At 39.6% G+C, this 9,691-nt stretch overlaps 1 non-coding gene across 1 annotated transcript; it reads right to left on the bottom strand.

The window, feature by feature from the left end:
- Positions 1–1,716: 1,716 nt before the first annotated feature.
- Positions 1,717–1,818, bottom strand: LOC114210044 (U6 spliceosomal RNA). The gene has a single exon (XR_003609467.1). It is a non-coding gene; the product is annotated as a U6 spliceosomal RNA (small nuclear RNA).
- Positions 1,819–9,691: the final 7,873 nt, after the last annotated feature.

The following is a 9,691-nucleotide window of genomic DNA, read 5'->3' as shown; positions in this document are numbered from 1 at the left end:
CAGAAATTCCAATGTTCTTCATAACAAGCTGTGTTTATACACACCCCAGTGTAGCTGTTTTTAGAGATACACACAGTATGCAAATATATCTTAAAATTCTCAAGCCAACCTTAAATGCTATCATGCACATAACATGGGAAAGGATAACGTTCCCATTCACGCATTCCTTAGGTTTGCTAAGGTTATTTGTGCTAAGCAGACTGCCTTGGCATAAACAAGGCAATTATCTGTATAGGTCAAGAAAAGTTTGACCCAAACTATCCTAATACAGTAATTGCCTCTATTTTCCACTTTATTGCCATATATTCTTTTGAAATTCCTGGAACAGTCTATGCTGCTACTCCGATATCACACGCGCACGCACACACACGCACGCAGTGAAGCCAGATCTCTCTCTTCTCCTGAGCAAAGAAAAACAGAAGAAATGCTTGATTCTATGGTTAACCCATGAAGGGAGCATCTCCATTTCCATTGGGATCTTCTTGCTTGCTGTTTCCCAGAGTGCCTGGCTTCCAGTGTACCAGTCACTGACACAAGTCAAGTTGCCCCTCCCACTAAGATGAAAGTAAATCCAAAGCGGAGAGAGAACAAGAACGGGAGATGGAGAGGTAGAGGTATGATGCTGTGGAAGGTACTGTAATTAGTGCTGTGAGCCGAAACAGCTTCTTGTGTGTGATTATCAGCTCAATGTGGCTTGTTTTGAGAAGTAATTAAGATACTATTTACGTAGGCTCCTAAGTGAAGCTTGTGTGTCTCTCTTGGTCCTTTGAGTAAAAAGATGTCTCTGTGTTTTCTTCCAAATAAAGCTATATTGCAGCTAAACAATTTATCTTGTCTCCCAACAAAGGTTCTGAATCTAATTCCTGTTATATCTTCCTAAAATACGAGGAAGGAAAAACTCAACTATCCCCACAGGCTTGAACTCAGTTTGAGCTGTTATATTACTGATTAACCTAACTCGAACACTAAGTAAGGGAATGGCATAACTCTTTGATATTTAAACTCTAAATTATTTCTGAGCTGATTTTTTTCCAACTCAGCTGTATCTGTAGACATCACTGTGTTAACTTAGTGAAGTCATAAGTGCCTCTCTAGGAAAGTGATACACTCTTCATTCCCTTCATGGGGAATGGAAAGTATCAGAATCTCCAATAGGGAATGTGTACTTATTATTAGCAGTCACCCTGGTCTTGAATATCTCCTCAGTGTAGATTAGCAGGGTAAATATGTAAGATCCCAAAGAAATATACAACTATTTGTGTAGAAATACACAACCCAAAGACATACACTATAAAATGTGTCCTCTCCTCAATTTAATTGGGAAAGCAAGGCATGTCCATAAAAAAAAAAAAAAAGAACAGTAATAACACAATGCAAGGTAACAAACCTCAAAGAAAGTGCTACAGACCATAAAAGTTACAGGTGTTCACAAAGCAATAAATCAGAAGTTACCAAGGACTGAAGCAAGGTGACTGGTTTTTGTTTTGTTTTGTGTGTGTGTGTGTGTGTGTGTGTGTGTGTGTTTGTCTTGATCAGGGAAGCCCTAAGCAAGGTTTCCCAAATTTCTTTTAAACATTTGTTCCAGCTTCCACAACATTCGATTTGCATCACTTGTCACTCAACTGATCAGGCCAGGTAGGGGTCCAGGAGTGAGAGTGCATTCCAAACTAGCGTAAAGGTAGAAAGAAATTACCCTTGATTTCTGAATGTCATCTCAAACTTACATGATTATTTTTTGCGTGTCATCCTTGACCAGGGGCCATGCTAATCTTCTCTGTATCGTTCCCATTTTAGTATATGTGCTGCCGAAGCGAGCACTACATGATTATTTTTTAAAGGCTTTTTCTTCAGTCTACCTTGGGTAGGAAGGCAGCCACCTTGAGGTTCTTTTCCCCCACTGTAGCTTTCAGCAGATCCTATAGGGGGGTCCTCTCTAGAAATGAGTAAAAGTCACATGAGCTGGTGAGTAAGGGACAGGCAAAGCTAGGTAGCAAAAGACAGGTAGGGGGCTAGGTGACTAGGCTACACAGGAGGCTGACTATGTAACCAGGGTCACAGAAATCTCAGATGTGAGGAAATGTTATAGATGAGATATTAACCAAAGAGAAGGGAACATAACAAATCCCCCCTTGTTTTTTCTAAATATAGATGTGATACTCACCTGATAGTTACAAATCTACCTTGTTAGCTCTAAATATAGACAGGATATTTACATGATATTTACAAATCTACCTTGTTTGTGGTAAATGTTATAGACAAGATATTTACCAAGTTCCCTGGTCAGTTTTCTATAAAAGACCAACCCTAAAAGTCTTCTATGGTAACCCATTCTGGTTGCCTCTCACTTTAGAGTTTTTCTTTCTTTTGTTTCTGTTCTCATCTTCAGTTAATAAACTTTCATTTTGCTTCACCTTTTTGTGTTGTGAGATTCATTCTTCAGTTCCATGAGACAAGAATCCTGCAACCCTGGGACCTCACCAGGAGCTGGCTGATGAGTATCTGTTCTCCCAACAGATCTCCAAGCATAGCCAGATTTTGAAGAGTGAAAATTTTCTCAAGAAGAAGCATGTGAAAACCTCCAAAACCAACAGGCCCTTGATGTGGTCCTCAAACATTTCCCAAATGTTTCTCTTGCAAGTACTATCTACATGAAACCATTTGTTTACATGAAAACTTTTAAATATACATTTTAGTCATTTTGTGTTTATAGATTCTTGGGTGACTAAAGTTTTCAGTTTTCACCCCAATGTGAGGTTGGAGTTTAAATTCTCTACCCAATTAGTCAGTAAATTTGACACCTTTGAGGTATGTCTTCAATTTAATAGTTAAAAACTATTCACTAGAAATAGTATCCAGGTGCCTCATAATCAGATTGAAGTTTAAAATACCATTTTTCAAAAAAAAATACATAATTTATACAGAACTATAGTAATGAGTTTGTATGATTAAGTGGAAAGACCCATTAGTTGAGATTAAGGAGTAAAATGGATTTTAAAAATACTCTGCCTTCTATCGGATTGTTGGGTAGATCAATTTAAACTATTTGTTTCAGGGACACCTGGGTGGCTCAGTCAGTTGAACATCCAACTCTTGATTCTGGCTCAGGTCATGATTTCTGGGTCATGAGATCGTCTGCTCTGGGCATGGAGCCTGCTTGTGATTCTCTCGCTCGCTCACTCTGCCTCTTCCTTCCCTCCCCAAGCATGCATGTGCTCTCCGTATCTCTCTCTTAAATAAATGAATAAAACCTTTAAACTATCTGTCTCAAACTAGAAACATCTAAACAAATTTAAATTCTGAAAGTAAGGATTATTGAACGCCAACCTCAGCCCTCACTAGCTGAGTCCTTCAAACTTTTCTCCTGTTTCTTATTTGAAGAATGTAAAAAATGGCTCCACACTTGTTCTGATCACCTTACAATGTCATCCTGAGGATCAAATTATTAAAAGAATGTAAAAGTGCTTCAAAAAAATTTTAAAGCATTTTGCAAGTGCTAGAGTTCAGATAAAATATAAGGTAATTAGCCGTCTAGCTTTAAAATTAAAAAAAAAGTGTAGTATCAGTGAAAAAAATGTAGCTTAATTATAACAATATCTTTCTCTACCCCAAAGAATTAAAGAGTAAGGATATTGAGTTCTCCACTTAGTACTCATAAAATCTTCATCTACTCGGAGAAGTTAAAAAGGTAAATGCATTCCCATATTCATGATTACTACTTGCTTTATAATACAGTCACACTCATGCTATTTCTTTTCTAATTTCCACGTTTCCTTAGGGTCTTGAAAATAAAATGACTTTGGTGTATGAAACTATCTTTTAAGAAAGTAAAACTACAGTAGGCATTTCCTTTAAGGTGCCAGTCAGAATCATGAGTGAATTCCAGGTATGACATTAGTCATCTCAGGTTTACCTCCTAATAGAGTATATGTACCTATTTTTTCATCTCTGTTCTTAAAATTGCTTTTTCATGTTTGTTCAGTTAATCTTGAAATGCCAATAAAATGATAAAGGATACCACTAACAGTTCTTGAGTGTTTATCATGTGCCAAGCACTGGGCTGAGCCCTCTTATCATTTCATTTTACAGTAACCTCATGTATGTATCCTTACTGTACAGTGAGAAAAATGAGGCCAGAAAGGTTAAGCAACTAGACCAGTGTCACAAAGCCAGAACCAGAATGGCGCGAATTCCAAGTGTACAGTGAACCCATGGCATAATGCAGCCCCTCAGTCTCTTTCTCACTCTTTTCATCTCATGGCAGGTAAAGTTTTCTTTATTCATCAGTCTTGATTACAAGTGGTTGTACTTCTTCCTTCAACAGCTTGGGTGAGTGGGTCACAGAGTAGTCTAGCACTTCTCAAATAGACCCAAAAGTCACTTTTACCATCACAGCTATTTTGTCCCTGTCCAACCGTGGGTCTAGCACCAGAAGTGAGAGTCTACTAGTGTGTGCCCCATGCTTCTACTTCTCTTTCTACTGAGACCCTTGCTCTGGAGCCTAAGAGTACTCCGCAGCCATAGCAGTGTCAAGGTTCTACGGTAGAATCTCAAAAGGCTTTTGAGATGTTTGACATGGTACCATAACTAATACAGGCAACATTATCTCAGCAGGTAGATGCTCTTCCTTTTTCATATATCCTGTTTGCAAATCCAAACACCAGTCTTATGTTAAATTTGAAGGATCACTGTACCAAGTGTCAGTTTGTAGAAATCTAATAATAGAAAGGACTTATCTGAAGTCCACCTGCCCCCATCCAGTGCCCTCCCACCCCCACCCCATCACTCAAAAGATACAGGCAGTATCCAGTTCTTGGGTTTCTGCTGCTACAGCTCCTCTGTGCTGATGAAAACCAGTTTCATGTCCCAAATCTAATTGCGGTACCGGTTAAACTGAAGCTTGATATCTAAAGATGGTAACAAAGCAAAACAGAAGTTCAAGATGCCCAGTACTCCTCATAGTGAATACTGATATAGAGATACTTTCATAGGCTTTCCCCTTGACAGTTTCTCTTTTTAAGAAACTTTGAGAGCAGGGGACAAAATAAATATGTTACCTCTTAGTAAATCTTTGTCCAGCTTTTAAGCTGAAAAGTTAACAAAATGAAATCCTGCAAATCCTACCAAGATTAAAAACTGAATCTGTATACTCTCGGTTAAATGGTTTTATACCTGTTTTATTTCCCCCTGTAAAGGCCAAGTCTTCATGGGTAACATGTTAAATTATTCAGAATGAAAACGCAGAAGTTGATGAACGGATGGAAATTATTTTACCAGGAGTGAAGGTAAAGAATATGCACTTAGGGAGACCCCAGCAAAAATGAACAGAAGTCTCCTGAGACCAGAGGGGCTAATTATGAAGAACAAGTCAGAAAAGACAAAAGTCGAATCTCCATGGTGAAATGAACATCAGCTGTGGAGCACAGCTCTCCATTCTGTTCTGCTACAGACAGCTCCTATTTACCTTGGTCATAGCTTGCCTCAAGCTTGTCAGATCTGTACACCTTGGTGTTACTCGGGTATTAATAGGCTGCATTTCACCAGCAGCATGAAAGTGTAGCTCTTCCACCCTTCAATCCACTTGGGACTAATTTGAGCAATGCAAGGCGTAGTGGCAAGAAGCATGTAAAAATTCCATCCCAGATCTCTGACAGCTTCAGAAACTGGTGTGTTTGCTTTAGGATGTCCAAAACAATTCTGGAACTTCATAATTGAAGAAGCTAACTACAAGACTTTGACATATTTTGAAAAGTGAAAAAGTCAAACTTTTCCTCTTGCCTGCTTCTTCCAGATCAGGGAAGAAAATCTTTCTATCAAACTATCAAATTTTGCCTTTGCAGGATTTATGCAGGCAGTGTGAGACCCACATATTCCCAAAGCTAAGAGCTTCTGACAATAGGCGTGCAGGCCCGTAGCCTTCACATCTGTGGGCCTCAGCCCTTCCTGGCCATCAAGTAAACATGCAGAGGGTAGAGTTGCAAAGTCCCAGGAGGCAAGGCCACTAGTTAGAGTTTCCAGAGACAGCCAGCAGACCTCTGCCACTTCTCTGCGCTGCCATCCTCAGCCCCAGGGGAAAACATAAAGGGTTCTGCTTACCAGTCAAACCACACAGACAAATACCAACTGCTCACAGGGCAGTCCAGCCCCAACTGCACAGAGAACAGCTGGTCCCTGAAAGACCAAAACACCAAGAAATTCTCATAATACAGACAGGCCTCAGCTACCAAAATGTTCTGTTATAGAAATTCTTTGAATTTCCACATGGGGAAGGGACCCTGTCTGCGTCCTATTGCTGTGAAATACAGAAATCTTCTGCTTTTCAAAAGCTTGTGCTAGGCCACTTTACTTTTACGAAAACACTACATGTGTACTACTTTTCGCTAACCAAAAGAAGTCCACAGAGGACTTTCTCTTTTAAGAAAAAAGATGAAAAGCAAAAACAGCATGTACTTTTTTTTTGCAGCAGGCTGTTATAGAGGTTGTGTGCCTGGAGCAGTGAGCCTGGCCCCACCAAGCTCCTTCCCTAGAAACCACCCTCCACATCTCTGCATCGGGGACCAGAGCTTCCAGCTGTGTCTGTGAGCATCTGGGCTTTATGTCCATTAATTTTGTGCGTCTCTTAGCAAGATGTGTCCTAAGGTATCAGAAAAGCCTAGGAGAAGATATTTTTGGAGTCTGGGAACACTCAACATTTTTTCATAAAAATTCATAGTAATTGTTTCTTTGCTTTACAACATTTCAGCTTATGGAAGATTTCTTAGGAGCACTCTACTTTCAGATAGTGGGAGAAACCAGTGATACTACTAAGAATGGCTAGCTAATATTTCTTAAGCACTTTCTGTGAGTCAGGCACTCTTCAAAGCACTTTCACAAATTATAATTCATTTAATCTCCATAACAAACCTATGAGGTTAAGAATTGTTCTGGTTTGTTTTAAGTAGGCTCTACGCCCGGCTTGGAGCCCAACACAAGGCTGAAACTCAGAATCCTGAGATCAAGATCCTGAAATCAAGACCTGAGCTGAGATCAAGAGTCCAACACTTACCCCACTGAGTCACTCAGGTGCCGGCAAGAATTGTTTTTACCTCCATTTAACTCAAGAGGAAACTGAGACCCAGCCTGTCCAGCAGGTGCTTGGTACGTGATCGTCGTGGAGATAAATATTAGCTAATTGCATCTAAAGATGTAAGAAAGCACCCCTCTGTATAAATAATATAATAAATAGGAGGATGATCTCCAAGATCAGCCCATAAAATCTATTTAACCCATCTGTATCTTTTTATTATTAATTTAACACTATTTCCTTTAAACCTAGTAAACATTATAACATTGTTTTTATAGGGAGGTATGTTCCAAATTCCAGCTTGTGGTGCCATTCAACAGTTTAAGTCTTAAGCAGTGACTTTCTGAAACAGTATTAGTACTAAGGGAAGGTGCAAAGCTGAGTGAGGCACATCCTCATCATTTAGGAACTTCTATCCTTACCCCCCCCCCGCCCCCTCCCAAGGAGCTGCAGGGTACTTTCTGGAGGGACTTCCTGGCTGGGACTGGAATAACAATATATCCTTGTGGACATAAGTCCCACTCCTTCTCTACCTCAGATGCTCCTACATCCTTTCAACAGAACCCTGGGGCTCTCTGAGCTGCTCCAGAAAAGGAGAGATCATCATTTCCCAAAGAGCAGTTTTAGGCTAAGCTCATGGAAAGAATTTTCTCAGGTCTTCATTTTCCTGCAACTTGTGGCACCTGTTACTGCTTGTCTGGTGACAAGTGCTAGCAGATGACAAAATTAATTAACGAGTAGTATATTAATATTAACAGAAAAATGGGGGAACGGTCCATCCTGCTTAGCTCAACAGCTTGGTGTTATTTTTGTGGGCTTGGGAGTTCACAGTTGTAATTTTACAGTTCATATATAGATTTAAGTAGTCATGCTTTTTACTTGTGAGGTCGATTCTAGTTTTGTGGTGAAATAAAATGGATCGGCATTCCTCAGTGTTCCTCATTGGCATCCACATCCTCCACCACCTTAGCAGGTTAAAGATTCCAGACTATTCCTCTCTTGATTGGACCCACCCCCCCCAACCACACCCCACCCAAATACAACAGCTTTTCCACCTGTGAGCTCTCTGAGGGCTGGGGGCCGTCTCTTGTTTATTGTTATATCTCCAGTGGCACCAAGAATTAGGGATTAATAATAACCCTAATAACTGTATAAACTTCGCTAGATTTAAATTAATCCTAGTGTAGGGGAATGAACGAGGCTCTAATTGTGGCTTTCCCTCCTGTCCCATTTACCTAGAGAGGGCTGCCCCAAGTCCCTGGTTTGAAGAGGGCCTGTTTGTGAGCCATTTCTCATTTAATCTTAAAAACAACAACCAAACGTTAAAACAAAGACCGCTGGCTTAAACAATGATTTTCTTTCCAGTGAGAATGTGATTCCTTGTCAAACCCAAAGATATTTCACCTCAGTTCATTTCCTAAGTATTAGTTTTTCCAAACATAGACACACTCTCATTAGGTATACCCGGTAGAGTTAAACTTCAACCATGACCCAACCAGCAAAAGTTTCTGAGTAAATCAACATTCTCTGCTGAACATTTAAGTAAAACACCAACTGAAAAGAAAGAAAGCTAGAAGTTTTATTCCAATATTAGATAAGTAATTTTCAGTGTTTCCTTTCATGCACAGCACAAAAGCAACTTCTATCAGTGTCCTGCTGATAGAAATGTGCTACAAAATCTTTAATCACCAAGAAAGTTTTCATTTATAACCACTGCCCACTGATTTTAAAAAGTCAATGTCAAGCATTTTAGAAAGATTTTCAACAAAAATTGGAAACAGGAGTTTTTCTTTTAATTAAGTCTCTGTCGATCAAAAAAAGAAAGAAAGAAAGAACTGATAACAAGAGTCTTCCAATTCCCTGAAAATTCTGAGCTTTTATTGCAATATGGAAATTTTTTTTCTTAAGAAATAAATAATGAGATAATTATATTCTTGGCAAAAGATCTACCGGGAAATTCCTTTAAATGGCAATTTCTCTGCTAAATTTAAAATGCTATTTGATTTACAAAACTATGATTTTTCAAACTTGGTCAAAATCTGTCTGTTGTGTGAAGTGCACCCAGCTGGTTTACTTCCTGTGTGGGGTAACTCTTTCAAAGGTACATTTGCGGCCAAAGAATAGCTTGGATCCTGGGAAAATCTCTCTCAGTAACCATTTTCTGGAGAAAAAAGATATTTTTTATCCCTGCCCTTGAATTTGGCTAATATCTCATTTTTAATAGCTTGTTCCCAAAGGAACTATGACACAGGAAGGGGAAAGGAGGAGTGTCTGCAGCAAACTGAAACAAGCAAGGTGCATGAGGTCTCCTGTGTGCCTCCCCTTTCAGGCAACACTCTTCATGGTTTCCTTAGCCGGGCAGAGCTGACCCGCTCCAGCTGACTGCTGGAAGCTTTGGGAGCCACAGATTGTGTTTGTTGATAAGTAAATGCATTATTGCTTATCAAATTTGCATCCTTTTTCAATGTGCAGAATATTCCCGTATGGCTCGCAAAGTTCTGTGTTGGAAATATCCCCAAACAGCTTTGAGCAGGAATTCCCGGGGAACTGATTCCCTCATTATTGTATCCAATTATCCATTCAGAGTCTCTCTTTGACATTACAATTAACTCCTTGATGACGATTGTATTG

The sequence above is a fragment of the Eumetopias jubatus genome, unplaced genomic scaffold, assembly GCF_037043125.1.
Source record: "Eumetopias jubatus isolate StellerSeaLion01/CBP00866 unplaced genomic scaffold, mEumJub1_p1.0 scaffold_6, whole genome shotgun sequence".
Taxonomy (NCBI): domain Eukaryota; kingdom Metazoa; phylum Chordata; class Mammalia; order Carnivora; family Otariidae; genus Eumetopias; species Eumetopias jubatus.
This window is presented reverse-complemented; position numbering and strand designations above follow the sequence as displayed.